We start from the raw sequence: 17345 nt of genomic DNA on the forward strand, positions 1-17345 counted from the left end.
GTGCTTTTCCCACAGCTGCTCCTACTCGGATGGTATCGCGCCGTCCAACCTTCGCTCTCTCTCCCACCGCTACCATCTCTCCTCTTCCATCCTATATCTCTTCCCTCTGCTCAAACCTTCTCCAACCTATCTCCTGATTCTGCCTCCTCAACCCTCCTCTCCTCCCTTTCTGCATCCCTTTGACTCTCTATGTCCCCTATCCTCCAGGCCGGCTCGGTCTCCCCTCCCTGCTCCGTGGCTCGACGACTCATTGCGAGCTCACAGAACGGGCTCCGGGCAGCCGAGCGGAAATGGAGGAAAACTGCCTCCCTGCGGACCTGGCATCCTTTCACTCCCATCCTCTCAACATTCTCCTCTTCTGTCTCTGCTGCTAAAGCCACTTCTACCACTCTAAATTCCAAGCATCTGCCTCTAACCCAGAAGCTCTTTGCCACCCTTCTCCTCCCTCCTGAAATCCCTCCTCCCTCCCTCCCCCTCCTCCTCTCTGCGGATAGACTTTCGTCAACCATTTTGAAAAAGAAGGTCGAGCGACATCCGATCCTCGTTTGCTAAGTCAAACGACACCGGCTGGTTCTGCTCACACTGCCCTACCCTGTGCTTTGACCTCTTTTCTCCCCTCTCTCTCCAGATAAAATCCGCGTCTTGTGGACGGCGGCCCGCCCAACACCTGGCCCGCTTGACCTATCCCCGTCCTCTCTCTCCCGACCATTTCCGGAGACCTTCTCCCTTACCTCACCTCGCTCATTCAACTCATCCTTGACCGCTGGCTACGTCCCTTCCGTCTTCAAGAGAGCGAGAGTTGCACCCCTTCTGAAAACACTACACTCGATCCCTCCGATGTCAACAACTACAGACCAGTATCCCTTCTTTCTTTTCTCTCCAAAACTCTGTACGTGCCGTCCTTGGCCCAGCTCTCCTTGCTATCTCTCTCAGAATGACCTTCTTGATCCAAACAGTCAGGTTTCAAGACTAGTCATTCAACTGAGACTGCTCTTCTCCGTGTCACGGAGGCGCTCCGCACTGCTAAAGCTAACTCTCTCTCCTCTGCTCTCATCCTTCTAGACCTATCGGCTGCCTTTGATACTGTGAACCATCAGATCCTCCTCTCCCACCCTCTCCGAGTTGGGCATCTCCGGCGCGGCCCACGCTTGGATTGCGTCCTACCTGACAGGTCGCTCCCTACCAGTGGCGTGGCGAGAATCTGTCTCCGCACCAAGTGCTCTCACCACTGGTGTCCCCAGGGCTCTGTTCTAGGCCCTCTCCTATTCTCGCTATACACAAGTCACTTGGCTCTGTCATATCCTCACATGGTCTCTCCTATCATTGCTATGCAGACACACACAATTAATCTTCTCTTTCCCTTCTGATAACCAAGGTGGCGAATCGCATCTCTGCATGTCTGGCAGACATATCAGTGGTGGTGACGAATCAACCACCTCAAGCTGAACCTCGGCAAAGACAGAGCTGCTCTTCCTCCCGGGAAGGGCTGCCCGTCCATGATCTCGCCATCACGGTTGACAACTCCATTGTGTCCTCCTCCCAGATGCTAAGAACCTTGGCGTGATCCTGGACAACACCCTGTCGTTCTCAACTAACATCAAGGGTGACCCGTTCCTGTAGGTTCATGCTCTACAACATTCGCAGAGTACGACCCTGCCTCACACAGAAAGCGGCGCAGGTCCTAATCCAGGCACTTGTCATCTCCCGTCTGGATTACTGCAACTCGCTGTTGGCTGGGCTCCCTGCCTGTGCCATTAAACCCTACAACTCATCCAGAACGCCGCAGCCCGTCTGGTGTTCAACCTTCCCAAGTTCTCTCATGTCACCGCCCGCTCCTCCGCTCTCTCCACTGGCTTCCAGTTGAAGCTCGCATCCGCTACAAACCATGGTGCTTGCCTACGGAGCTGTGAGGGGAACGGCACTCCTACCTTCAGGCTCTGATCAGGCCCTACACCCAAACAAGGGCACTGCGTTCATCCACCTCTGGCCTGCTCGCCTCCCTACCTCTGAGGAAGTACAGTCGCCGCTCAGCCCAGTCAAAACTGTTCGCTGCTCTGGCACCCCAATGGTGGAACAAAACTCCCTCACGACGCCAGGTCAGCGGAGTCAATCACCACCTTCCGGAGACACCTGAAACCCCACCTCTTTAAGGAATACCTAGGATAGGATAAGAATCCTTCTAACCCCCCCCCCCCCCCCCCCCTTAAAAGAGTTAGATGCACTATTGTAAAGTGGTTGTTCCACTGGATATCATAAGGTGAATGCACCAATTTGTAAGTCGCTCTGGATAAGAGCGTCTGCTAAATGACTTAAATGTAAATGTAAATGTACTAAATGGGTGTCTTGATTTATGTACAGAATAATACGAAATGCTCTGAGACCCTGTTTGCATTTGATTTCTGAATGACATCAAGTGATAAAGAGCTTGTGTGATGCTGCACTCAATTTAAAAACAGCCAAAGTGCAGGAATTAATATTGATCTTGAGGTTTGACAGAACATTTTGGTGTCTATGTTGTTAAACGGTCAAGGTAATTTGCCTATTTCATTGACAACATTAAATCAAGATTCCTGAGGTAAGATTAAGGCCTATGTACATTTTGATYCTTTGTTTTCTGAGTAATGGGGAGCATGAAAAAATTGCAYGTAATTTATTTTTGCATATAAAACCAAAAAATGAATTGATAATTCATTGATAAAATGTGGGTGGGGTTAAAAATGGAATACCTGGTCAAGTGCACAGCCAACACTTCCTGTTCTTTCAAAGTTGGAAGTCACCCTTTTGAATGCATTCTATGAATCTATTAATTCATTGATTAATAGCTGCTCATACTATGCCACAGTGCCAAGATAAGGTAAGGTCAATTTCTGCATAAGATTTAGTGTGTATTGACTTATTAATGAACTGCTGTTACTGTAAATGGTTCACTGACTGATATATCCTAGTTACTTAACTAACCATTGGTAATCTTATTAAATTATGTCATACAGAGCAGAGCCCCAGCTATTTTGAGCTCCCACTGTTGAGCAATTAAGAAAATATATATATATTGGTTGTTGCATGTGTTTCAGCCTAGCTCAGTGCTTTCTGTGGTGGTGGGGCAGCCAGCGGAAAATACGAAGCGTAGGGTTTGGTAATGTTCTCTAGTTTTGCCGTGATTGGCTCAGTGTTCTGTCACTCATGGGGACACTACGTCACCGCAAAATCTACGGGGAGAGGTCGAAAATTCAAGCCCATTGGGTGCTGCCATAGATTTACATTAGAAGTGCCCATCCAAGAAGGCTCAAGGTCATTGGCCACAGATAAAATGACGTCAAATGACATTATACCTACCGTAGCTTTKWTTGGACTGATCATGTCAAGATCATACTTTCAAAATCTTAGCTAGTAAGCTAGACAAGCAGTCATCATCATGAACCAAGTCGACAATCTACAGGSAAATCCTTTTCAATCCTTGTCATATGAAGAGATATTATAGATAAACACGTATCCGTGCTCATCCTTCATTGCACATAAACATTACACAACATGTTGGAAATCGCAAATTCAACAATGTGTGGGTTTGGAGAACTCTAGTGGTGCTAATCGCAAGCGTTGAAAAGCAATCACTAGCCTCTGTCAGTGGAGAGGGTGTGTGGTCCCAGTTTTAGGGTCTCTTTTCCAAGCTTAAAGTGATAACACTCACATGCAACACCAGTGGACTAGAAAAAGTTGAAACTATTGGCATGCTCGTCAATCCACATGACTTTTGCGGGGTTCAAGACAAACTAGTGGCAAAAAATAAGGCTCGACTGGGAAAATACATTTTGACGGTCATCGACGCTGAATTCCAAGTCGGGCCTCTTTCTAGTGCTCCGACCTGAAGATCACTGACTTCATGATTCGACCTTGTTTTTTTCAGATTCCCAGTCTTCTTGAAAGCACCATAACATCCAGGAGAATGCCAGACTTTGAATGACAAGATTGTGACAGGAAGGACCGCCGCACCACAGCGGTTTATTTACTGCTTGGTACGGAGAACACTGTACATTTCAAAAGTGCTGAACAAATGTTATATTGACTTACGACCATCTTTAGTCACTCATTAATGTCTTAATCGAAATTATGGATCGCTTTTATCCGCTCATGGTTCCCTTTATGCATAGTTGTACATCTCAATATCATAAAAACCACATTGTTTAAGCAAGTCCAGCCATATCAGCTATGTTTTTAAAGGGCAGTAAATGAGGCCTAATGACCACTGTTCACTGCCAGACAGATCAGCTGGATTCCAGAGTTGTATACAGATTGCGTAACGATTTCACTCCATGGTCTGGAAAGAAATCTCTGCTATGGGGACTCGCTATGCCAGCGCCGACCGCTACAATTGTCGCTCCGCCACGTGGTCTTATTTGAATCGATGTGTGTGACCTTTCATAGTTAAAGCATGAGTGCCATATTATGGCTATTGCACATCTAATCTAATAGCTGGACATTCGTAGTGAATGAGTAAAATGTTGGAATATATCCTCACTGTTTGCTAGGCAGGTCTATTCGTTGTCACTAGTTTAAGCAAGTACTCCAGTTTCACTGTTACAGCAGGTCTTCAGTTCACTGTTTTACAGCAGGTCTTCAGTGACATCACTGTTTGGAAGCAGGTCTTCAGTCACTGTTTGCAGCAGGTGTTCATTCACTTTTGCCACAGTACTCAGCTCACTGTTACAGCAGTCTTCAGTTCACTGTTTGCAGCAGGTCTTCAGTCACTGTTTGCAGCAGGTCTTCAGTTCACTGTTACAGCAGGTGTTTCGTTTTTTTTCAGTTTGCCTTCACTGTTTCAGCAGGCTTTCAGTTCACTGTTTGCAGCAATCTTCAGTTCACTTTTGCAGAGGTCTTCAGGTTCACTGTTTGCAGCAGGTCTTCATTCACTGTTTGCGAGCAGGTCTCAGTTTCAATCTGTTACAGCAGGTCTCAGTTCACTGTTTGCAGCACGGTCTCCAGTCACTGTTTAGCATGCATGCAGTCGCCTGTTCAGCTGTTTGCAAGCAGGTCTTCAGTTCACTGTTTTACAGCAGTCTCCAGTTCACTGTTTACAGCAGTCTCCAGTTCACTTTAGCAGCAGGTCTCTAGTTCACTGTTTACAGCAGGTCTTCAGTTCACGTTTACAGCAGGTCTCCAGCTTAACCAGACCCGCCTTTATCTCAGCCTGATAGGGTGCCGTGTGTGTGTCCAGTTTACACCAGTGCAAATCTGTGTGTGTATAGCAATGGAATGAAACATCCAACCAACRCCTCAMGTGTCGTACTGTAGGTCCACCAYACACCTGAAGGGTTGTGGGGTCCTGTCCAGAAACAACCCCTAGCCCCTACCCCTTAMCYCTAGYGGATATCTGATAGAATTGGACAGGTTTAAGMAATACCGCCAACATTSCACAAAGCATATCAGAGGGTAAGGTGGAGCTCTCACCATGTCACCACCCATCAATCCCTCTCAGATCTCCACAAGTGTCTAGACTCTGGGCAGTAGGGGCTATGGGTTGTTTCTGGACAGGCCATTGGTATTAGGGTAGCTCAGTCAGTCTGGCACTGTCAAAAAAAAGGTATAGCTGTCAAATACTTGCTTCCTCTGTCCTCAGTTGCATTTCCTTGATTCGTTGCGTCCTCTCAMCTCGTCTCCTTCTCAAAAACTATTGGATGAAAAGGTCAGAAAAGGTCCCCTCTCACCTTCATATCTAATGGGTTTTGAGAAGGAGGCGAKGAGAGAGGATGTGAGGAATGAAGGAAATGCAATTGAGATYCTCCCCTTGTTTCCTCCATTCCTCACCTCCCTCTCGAAGCACATTGGGGGAGTGGAGGGCAGGTTCCTCCCCTCGGGCTCTAATGCACAGAGGCAAGGAATGGAGGAAACAAGGACAGAGGAAGAAAGAACATGATGTATAGATTTCACACACACACACACACACACACACACTGCTTAAAGAGTTTACTGATTATAATTATTTCATTATTGGTTATTATTATTATCAATTATTTTGTTGATAGAACCCATTGTATTATATTATTGTATTCAATTATTCTATAAACTATTAAAAAATATATAGAAAGGCCGTTGTTTATCTTTTTCATTCTTCTGGGAGGTCCAGCATGGCTATAAATGATAGAGAATCTTACTAAAGAAAGTGACATTTTAAAATTACTTGAAGATGTTTTGTTGTTGCTAGGAGTTATGGTCTCATTGTGCCTATCTAGACACTTATTCCTGTAACTACACATGTGGAGATACAAGAAAATCATATTTAAATGTATATCAAACCATTTAGAAATGTTGACCCTTATGTCACACATTGGCCCCTTTATTTATACACTGAACAAAAATGTAAACACAACAAGTAAAGTGTTGGCTCCATGTTTCATAAGCTGAAATAAAAGATCCCAGAAATGTTCCACACGCACAAAAAGTTTATTTCTCTCAAATCYTGTGCACAAATTTGTTTACATCCCTGTTAATGAGCATTCCTCCTTTGCCAAGATAATCCATCCACCTAAGTTCCCCTCGCCATTTTAGCTGCCAGACATTTTGCATTTCCCAACATCTTTGCAGGAACTAGTCGTTTCTAAGCACGGTGCAACCAAAACAAAGATCTACACACATGCAAGCAGGCTTTTCTCACTCGATACAAAAAGTGTTTTTAATATTTTTCTGAATATTCTCTGGTTTTTGGTGTTCCAACTGCAACTGGATACAGAAGTTTATAATAGGCTTTGTTTCTTCCGAGTCAAGAGTTGAAAGATTGCTGCCGTGGCTTTCCACTAGCTAAGATGTAACGGCTGTATGGAAACGTTCACATATCATCGTTACAATGTGCAGCGAGTAAGCATTTGTAGTCATGTGTGAATGTTGCTGTCTTATCTGACTTGCCAAAACTGAAGATCCATCTGGAAAAATCAAGTAATTCTATTCTATACAGTTAAAGTGCTCAATTAAGTGAATATAAACCTGGCCAGCTGCATTAATACAGGTAGGCTATCCTAAATAAATATCCACTGCCTGTTGTGTGCTGCCTGCATCTGAATTATGCTTAAATTATCTTCGGTAATATTTCATGAAGACACACACACACACACACAAACACACACACTGGACAGTGTGGGGTAAGGGTTAGCTCCATCCCATTAGGGATCATTTATTAATGCTGTAAGCCCCTGATGAAACCTCATGCCTGAGATGAGTTCCCCTTCTCATCACAGATAACATCATTAACATTAACTCAGCATTAACTCAATCCTCCAMTGAACACATTACGGAAAATAGAGTGACAACGCTTCAAATGTTATCACATTACTGTAAATGTTATGCTATTAGTGAGTTCATTTTGTGTGCTGGTGTTGAGTAATGTTGAGGGTGCGGTTATGAATGGGTAGACGAGAGAAGGTTTTGCTTTTTTAACTTCAACCCCTCATCACCGGTCCTTATTCTGACTCACTTGCACCCCCCGCGTCCCCTCCCCTCCTTTKCCCCCCTCAACCCCTGYGGCATGTGCTCAAGAACATGGCCATTACCTTTCCCGGGTTCCTATGGCAACCCTACCCTGCTCTTGCAGCCCATAGATAATGGTGGTAGCAGTGACAGTATGTGTGCTCAGTGGGGTTTGTTGGTATAACAGAAATGAATATGTTTACAGTTAGGATAGATAAGTGCTATTTTGGAACATACACTCAATCTCTCCTTCTCAGTCTTCCTCTCCATCTCTCTCTCTCCCTCCCTCTTTATCTCACTATGCTTTGGTTTCACACGCACACACACAAACGCACACACACACACACAACACACACACACACACACACACACACACACACACACACCAACACCACACACACCACACACACCACACACATCACAACACACACACACACACACCACACACACACACACACACACACACCACAACACACTAAACACATCTCTCTCTTCGATCCTCGTTTATAACAATGCAACTCCTAGGGATGAAGAGAGAGAGTCTCAGCGGAAGAGAGAGAGAGAGAGAGAGAGAGAGAAGAGAGAGAGAGAGAAGAGAGAGAGAAGACTAAGTAAATGTTATTCTTTCTTTGTAGGTCCCGTATCTGACATATACCTTTTGAAAGAGGAGAGAGAGAGGGAAGGATGGAGGGAGGGAGATAAGGCCATGAATACCTGTTCTGTCCTCCCTTTTTCTTGTCAGTACCCCGAGGAGAATAGTTGAATGACAGGCACACACACACATACACATACACACACACTATGTGTGGTAGCAGGCAGTATGTGTGTGGTGCACCCCACCACCGACTGCTTCTAATTAACACGTCTCTGTACACACACTCCGCTCGTGAATACTGCATTACCCAGTTAGTAACAGACTCCAATCTCATTTCGTCTTTGAGGGAGCTTGGGAGTTGGGGAACGTTTCTTCCCACTGTTTACCCAACATCCCTGGTGTGGTTACGCAAGCTCATTACAGGTGATTTTCAGTGGAAATCAATGGCACAATACCCAGAGTTCTCCTGGGATAGAGGGGTCAGAGAGAGACACCTTCATGTCAATTGTCTCAGGCAATTCTAAGCTCTCCAGAACCCATTGTTTGTTTAATGTTTTTTTAAAGGCAGGCACAGAAATTGAGTCCCATTAATACGGAAAAATACCTGCCTCTGTCTGCAGTGAATGTAGCAGMGCTGTCATGCCCGTCCTTATGCTACTCCCATTCGGAAGGGACACTTAAAGAGATGTTATCTAGTACATTTTTTTGTCGTTACTTATCTCAGAATTGCTCATGAGTTGCTTTAGGTGCTAATGGATGGGGGGGATACCTTATGGAAAGAACCCCCCCAAGACCTTTGTGATTCATTTTACTGAAAGAAAGATTCCAGTCCCCCTATAACCCAGGGGTGTCAAACTCATTTTGCCCCGGGGGCCACATTCAGTCTTCAATGAGGTCCGGGGGCCGCACAAAAAAATTGTTATTTCAAAATTTGCAAAAAAATCATYCTCTATCCATATTCCCTGGCTGTCTAGCTTTAATTCCGGTGATTATTAGCACGCTAGACACAGTCAAGAAACGGTATAAATGTAGATCCATTATAATTTCTACACAGTTTTACTCTCATGATACACTAGCACAGGATGTCAGGCAGTGAAACACCGCTTCCCATTCATTTCAATGGAAGGAAAGCGGTGAGAAGCGGAGAGGGCGACGCCCAGCGGCGACCGCTGGGTGATGATCAATCATATCGAGTGGTTCCCATGACGAATTTGACGCACTGCGACACAATGCTGGAGACTTTCTTCAGCAAAAATGGCTGACAAAAATACAAAAATACTAAGTGATTATAACGTCATAATGAATCATGCAAAAATGTACAGTTGACAGGAATAGGTTAGTTAATGTAGAGACAAACGATTATGCATATTTTTTTATCATAAAGTTAATTTACTAAAACCGTGATTTAGCAAGCTAGCTGACTAGCTAACATTAGCCAGCTAGCTGGCTAGCTTTATGGGTGTTGTGACATGAGTATACAATTGTAATTCTGGTTGTTTAATGTTTTAGGGACTCCTGAAACAACCAGCAAACCAGGCTGTTGTCTTGTGAAACAGTGGATGTGAAGAATCTAGCTTGCTAAAGCATTTACTGCAAATTGAATGTATAATTTGCTAAGCTTGCCTTGCTGATATTTGCCATGCAATGCAGATAGATTAAATAACGTAGCTAGCTATGTTCTTGCTTATTGTGCAGTGGAGGATAAAAATACCTCTATGCCTATGGATGTGTAGCTAGCTATGTAGCCGATCTGTGTATGGACCCAAACGTTTGGTATAAATATTCGTTCAGAACCTAGCTATGAACCTCAGCTATCATAGCCAGTTGTATCAACTCCAAAACAGTCTTAATGACATTAACGAAGCCTATGGATTGAGTAGAATATAATATAACTTTGTGCCAAGGATGCAAGTTGTATATACATGTAGTTATTACCATGCATGAGATCAGCAAGGCTACATTGTAGCCTGTACATGTAATATATTCACTGATCATGTACTCTACCTTGGCCAATAAAGGTGCAGTTCAGGTATGAATGCCTTTGAGATTATTTTTCAGTCATATCCAATACCAGGAGTATCAAATTCCAGTCTTTGAATGATGCTGTGTCTGCATGTATGTATTACAATTATACACTTCAACAGTGTTTACCAATCCTGGTCCTGGGACATCAATGGTTACACATTGTAACTAATAGACTAGAAACAGGATTTAACTAGTTAAAGGCTGATTTGTAATTCATATATACAGAAATAGAATTTAAAAAACAGTACACTACACTACCTATGCATCATGTAAATACTCTAAACCCGGTTCATCTCAATATCTAATGCCCTTCATCTGCATTGATCTGATAAACACAGGATAGGTGTAGTATTTCATCAAATGAGAGACTTAATTTCAACCAGTAGAGAATGTGAAACGCTTTATTGAAAGAAGTTCATTATCCAAGTGTTATAAATACATGTATTATAAACATTATAATTGTAATATTAAAAATACAAGTTGTACTTCAATGCACATCTGTTGTGCATTATAAAAACAGAGGAAGAAAGAGGAGGTGGCGAGAGAGGTGTAAAAGACAGAAAGGGAAAGAGGTAAGAAAATAGGAGCAGCGAAGGCAGCATATGATTAATGAATCACAGTGCTACCCAAATATTCTCTCAGTTCATCATAATTACATAATAGTGTCTTTATTCGGCCCGAAGGTTATCTTAAAAGCGGGTGGCGATGATGGGACTGGGGGTTGGCATCCTCTCTCACATCAAAACATACCTGCAGACGAGAGACAGATGGACAGAGAGAGATAGCATGTTTAAGCGTTGTGTTTTTATTTTCTATTCTAATATTGTTAGTCATCATAATAATCAGGAGGTGAAATGCAAAACTGACCATGGGTCATTAACTCTGGGACCAGTGCATTTATATCTGTRTTTCAATGTAAAGCATCTCTTTACTAATACGTCCTGTTGACCTGACCAAGTGACCTCTCACCTCTGATCATGCTGTGCCATCTATGTAGCCAGTTCAGATGCGGGAGGGGTTCACCGACACAGCTGATATAAGCTAGAGGATTTAGGGAGAAGAGGAGAGAGGGAGGAAGTGAAGGAGAGAGACTGTTATTGAGAAAATAAGGTTGTTTAAGAGACAGTGTTCAACAGGAATCTCTGTGTGTGGCGTAACCTGGTGTCTACACCACACTAAGTGGCTGCAAAGTACTTTATACTGAAAAACATGAACGGACACACAAGGACAAACAATATAGCATAGTTATAGAAATAAKGAAGTGTCTTACTATTCTCCATGGTTGGCCCTCTTGCCTATTCTTTGAAGATGGAAGGAGCTACAGTTATACACCTGAGCCTGCTTACTGCACAACACAATCCATCAATCAGATTGATACATAAGTGTGTAGGTGTGGGTTATAGGGTGTCTAATTGTCCTACATTTTTTCAATATGGGTGATCTAAAATAGCTTGTTTTGTTTTTGTACAGACATCACACTCTTACCTAAACAGCACCGTCTACTTCTAAGAAGTATAAATCAAAGGGAGAGAAACTAGGAATTGAATAACTGCAGTTGACTTAGCTAAGTAAATGGAAGAATACTCTTATTGCAATGTGAATGGCTCTTAAARGAGCCTTTGGTTGTGCATAGTGTAGTCTATGGTGTTGCCAGGGAACAGGAGCCTCTTCAAAGAAGTAAGAGGTGAAGATCTCCCGCACATGGAATGCCTCTCTTGCTGCGTTATTGGACACCMTCCTTGAAACAGCAGACTTCTTCTCTGGCACACGGCGGTGAGTTGCAGACCCCCCTCCTGGTCCTCGTGTCCATCCTCATGAAGTTATGCATGACACAAGTAGCCTTCATACACCTGAATTCCTCCAGGAGGCAGTTCCAGATGGCCCTGGTCACCCAACCTTGCAGTAACCTACACGTTAACTGTAGGCAATAGTTTTGAAGGAATCTCCAGGTATCTGTAGGAATATGGAAGACAATGTAATTATTAGACTTTTACATCACCAGGTCACTGTGGATTATTAAAGTATAATATACCTGATAACAAATCATGATGTAAGATGACGCCGGAGAAGAAGGCAGATGTTTTACATGCCCCCAACCGATTGTTCGATTATTTGTTGTTTGTAACTMATTTTTRTACTTATTTTGTGCATAATGTTGCYGCTACCGTCTCTTATGATCGAAAATAACTTCTGGACATTAAAACTGCGATCACTCACCACGGACTGGCAGAATCCTTTTTTTCCTTTAATGAGTCTGAAGAGGCCGACGCGAACGATATACTGCTTTCTCGGGAACAGGCCCAGATCCCTGTGATTTGCGTGAAGAGGAGCGGGAGAAAAAGGGGCCTGAGGGCAGGCTGCCTTCTGAGAATTCGTAGGCGATCAAATAAACCCCAACKTCCTTCCATTCTGCTAGCAAATGTGCAATCTTTGGACAATAAAATAGATGACCTATGCAGAAGATTAAACTACCAAAGGGACATTCAAAACTGTAATATCTTATGCTTCACGGAGACGTGGCTGAACGACGACACTATCAACATACAGCTGGCTGGTTATATGCTGCACCGGCAGGATAGAACAGCGGCGTCTGGCAAGACAAGGGGCGGCGGACTATGTATTTTTGTAAATAACAGCTGGTGCACGATATCTAAAGTCTCGAGCTGTTGCTCGCCTGAGGTAGAGTATCTCATGATAAACTGTAGACCACACTACCTACCTAGAGAGTTTAATCTGTATTTTTAGTAGCTGTTTACATACCACCACAGTCAGAGGCTGGCACTAAGAMAGCATTGAATGAGCTGTATWCYGCCATAAGCAAACAGGAAAACRCTCAYCCAGAGGCGGCGCTCCTAGTAACCGGGGCCTTTAAYGCAGGGAAACTTAAATCCGTTTGACCAAATTTCTATCAGCATGTTAAATRTGCAACCAGAGGAAAAAAACTCTGGACCACCTTTACTCCACACACAGAGACGCATACAAAGCTCTCCCTTGCCCTCCATTTGGCAAATCTGACCATAATTCTATCCTCCTGATTCCTGCTTACAAGCAAAAATTAAAGCAGGAAGCACCAGTGACTAGAGCAATAAAAAAGTGGTCAGATGAAGCAGATGCTAAGCTACAGGACTGTTTTGCTAGCACAGACTGGAATGTCCCGGGATTCCTTCGATAGCATTGAGGAGTACACCACAGCCAACTAGCTAGCTCATTTAGGAGCTTATTTGAGTTAGCCTGCACTGTAGCTAGTTAGCTAATAATACATCATTTTCTTTACATTTTCAAAATGTATTTACTTACTTGAATAGGTTCTCCCAGCCATGTGGACAATTGGAATCAGGGCAGCAAGTTTGCTTGTCACCATAGCCTTTATTACTATTGAACTATCTACCCATTTAATAACCAGACCTTCATACAAACTTGCTATGCTGAATTCTTGATGCACAATCTAGCGTGCTGCTATATGCTGCCATGTGCTGCCAGCAAGCCCACAAGCAAGTCTCAATGGGTAGCCTAAGCGGCATGGGGAAATTTACCGCTATCTAGTGTACATGCACCGTTAGTCATTTTAAGTAACTCTAATCACCCGCGGGCCAGATTGGACCCCCTCCGGCCCGCACACCGTATGTTTGACACCCGCGCTATAAACCCTTTAGCTTGTTAGTGTGTTTGTGCATCTGTTTATTTCGATCCTGCAGCATTGGGCTGACCTGGACATGCTCCTCAGCTAAATACAGAAACAGAGATAATAGATGGGTCAATATAGTCTCTGATGGCCCATTCCTCTTCATGGGAATTTGATTTGGCCACACTGCCAAAGGGCTGCCTCTGCAGACAACGAGCGCCGCAGTAATATAATGCTCAGTCTCAAACGTTCATATGGTTAGAGTATCATTAGATCTATTCAATTCAGAATCCTAGATGTTTGGTGAATGAAGTCAAGAGGTCTGAATGTCAATATATGAGAGGGAGTCATAGACATAGTCTGCCCATTATTCCATTTTATAATGATGTTGAACTTCACTGCAGGCGTCAATATTGTCAATTACTTCATAAGAATCTGTATTTTAGAGGACCTGTATTCCACGTTGGTTTAGGTGTAATAGTGGAGACGAATGGCAAACTGAAGGCTGAGTTAGCTGGCTGAATATCCATAATAATTCCTTTCATATCTTGTGGTTTGAAGTCTCTTCAAATCCAGCGAAAGCATCTGTCTCATCGGTTGTTACCTGGTACACCTGGTGCATGCTGCTAAATGATATCAGTCTTCTACTGATATCAGTCTTACCTGGTACACCTGGTGCATGCTGCTAAATGATATCAGTCTTCTACTGTCACGTTCGTCATAATGATGAGACTAAGGCGCAGCATGAGTAGAGTTCCACATAATTGTAATAAACTGAAACTCACTTAACAAAACAACAAACAACCAAACGAAACGTGCCGCTACTGATGTGCACTCAGGAAACAATACATAGACAAGATCCCACAACACAAATGAGAAAAATGGCTACCTAAATATGATCCCCAATCAGAGACAACGATAAACAGCTGTCTCTGATTGGGAACCATATCAGCCCAACATAGACATACAAAAACCCCTAGACATACAAAAACTAGAGTACGAACCCTAGTCACACCCTGACCTAACCAAAATATATAGAAAAACAGAGATATCTAAGGTCAGGGCGTGACAGTACCCCCCCAAAGGTGCAGACTCCCGGCCGCAAACCTGAACCTATAGGGGAGGGTAATGGGTGGGCATCTACCTCGTGGCGGCTCCGGTTCTGGACGCAGCCCACCCTCCTTACACTGATCCCTCCGCTTTTGTGGAACTGAACGTGGATCATCTCCGGAGGCTCTGGACTGCAGCTCGTCGCTAGAGACCCCGGTCTGTGGACCGTCGCTGGAGACCCCGGACCGGGGACCGTCGCTGGAGAGACCCCGGACCGGGGACCGTCGCTGGAGGTTCCGGACCGGGACCGTCGCTGGAGGGTTCCGGACCGTGGGACCGGTCGCTGGAGGTTCCGGACCGTGGACCGTCTCAGGAGGTCCGGACCGTAGACCGTCTCAGGAGGTTCGGACCTGCCGTCGGGGTCCGACCGTAGACCGTCTCAGGAGGTTCCGGACCGTAGACCGTCTCAGGAGGTTCCGGACCGTAGACCGTCTCAGGAGGTCCGGACCGTAGACCGTCTCAGGAGGTTCCGGACCGTAGACCGTCGCGGGAGCTCTGGTCTGGGAACTGTCGCCGGAAGCTCTTGGACTGGGACTGTTCGCCGGGAAGCTCTGGACTGGGAACTGTCGCCGGAAGCTCTGGACTGGGAACTGTCGCCAGAAGCTCTGGACTGTGGAGGCGCACTGGAGGCCTGATGGTACCGGGCTGAGGACACGCACCTCAGGGCGAGTGCGGAGAGGAGGCACAGGACGTACTGGACTGTGGAGGCGCACTGGAGACCTGATGCGTGGGACCGGTACAGGTGGCACCGGGCTGATGATACGCACCTCAGGGCGAGTGCGGAGAGGAGGCACAGGACATACTGGACTGTGGAGGCGTACTGGCGATACAGTACATAGAGCCGGCGCAGGATATCCTGGTCCAAAGAGGTGTACTGGAGACCAGGAGCGCTGAGCCGGCACAACCCGTCCTGGCTGGATGCCCACTCTAGCGCGGCGAATACGGGAAGCTGGAATAGAGCGCACCGGGCTATGAATGGGCACTGGAGACACTGTCCGCATCACTGCATAACACGGTGCCTGACCAGTCACACGCTCCCCACGGTAAGCTCGGGGAGTTGGCTCAGGTCTAACCCTACCTCTGCCAATCACCCCGTGTGCCCCCCTCAATATTTTTTTTTGGAGCTTCCTCTCTGGCTTCCGTGCTAGCCGTGTCCCCTCGTATCGTCACCGTTCCTCTTTCGCTGCCTCCGCCTGCTTCCATGGCAGGGTCTTGTCCCCTGCCATTACCTCCTCCCAGGTCCAGGATGTCCTCCACTCACTTTTCTCCCGGGCCCAGGATCCCTACTCCTCTTGAACACGCTGCTTGGTCCGTTGGTGGTGGGATCTTCTGTCACGTTCGTCATAATGATGAGACCAAGGCGCAGCGTGAGTAGAGTTCCACATAATTTTAATAAACTGAAAATCACCTAACAAAACAACAAACAACCAAACGAAACGTGACGCTACTGATGTGCACTAAGGCAACAATACATAGACAAGATCCCACAACACAAATGAGGAAAATGGCTACCTAAATATGATTTTAATAAACTGAAAATCACCTAACAAAACAACAAACAACCAAACGAAACGTGACGCTACTGATGTGCACTAAGGCAACAATACATAGACAAGATCCCACAACACAAATGAGGAAAATGGCTACCTAAATATGATCCCCAATCAGAGACAACGATAAACAGCTGTCTCTGATTGGGAACCATATCAGGCCAACATAGACATACAAAACCCCCTAAACTAGAGTACCCACCCTAGTCACACCTTGACCTAACCAAGATATATAGAAAAACAGAGATATCTAAGGTCAGGGCGTGACATCTACCTTTGTGTGATGTAAATTCAGGGCCGGGGCTGGCTGATGGAGAGAAGAACAGCAGATGGAAAGCTGAGGAAGAAAGAAGCAGAACGGAGGATGGTGAGGAGGAGGAAAGCGGAGAACAGCAGGACATGCTGACAGCTAAGGAGCTTCAGGACTGTGCAGGTACATGCACTTCACCCTGGAGCTGAAGAATCCACACCGCTCACATCTGACAGCATGCCATTATACTGCACATACAATTAACTATAATCACCAGTGACTTGCATTCAGTAGGCCAAACCTTCCCCTCTCACTGTACTATAGTAAGAATATTTATGTTAGTGAAAATATGACACAATGGAAGGGTACAGGTGTTAGTTTATTGACTGTTTTATTGGCTGAATATGTATTTGGCGTGTGGGTATTTCTCAAGAAGAAGACCGGCGTCAAAATGGCTACCAGCCTTACAATATGGCTACCAGCCTTACAATATGGCTACCAGCCTTACAATATGGCTACCAACCTCACAAAATGGCTACCAGCCTTACAATATGGCTACCAGCCTTACAATATGGCTACCANACAATATGGCTACCAGCCTTACAATATGGCTACCAACCTCACAAAATGGCTACCAGCCTTACAATATGGCTACCAGCCTTACAATATGGCTACCAGCCTTATAATATGGCTACCAGCCTAACAATATGGCTACCAGCCTTACAATATGGCTACCAGCCT

The sequence above is a fragment of the Salvelinus sp. IW2-2015 genome, unplaced genomic scaffold (genome assembly GCF_002910315.2).
Source record: "Salvelinus sp. IW2-2015 unplaced genomic scaffold, ASM291031v2 Un_scaffold351, whole genome shotgun sequence".
Lineage (NCBI taxonomy): Eukaryota > Metazoa > Chordata > Actinopteri > Salmoniformes > Salmonidae > Salvelinus > Salvelinus sp. IW2-2015.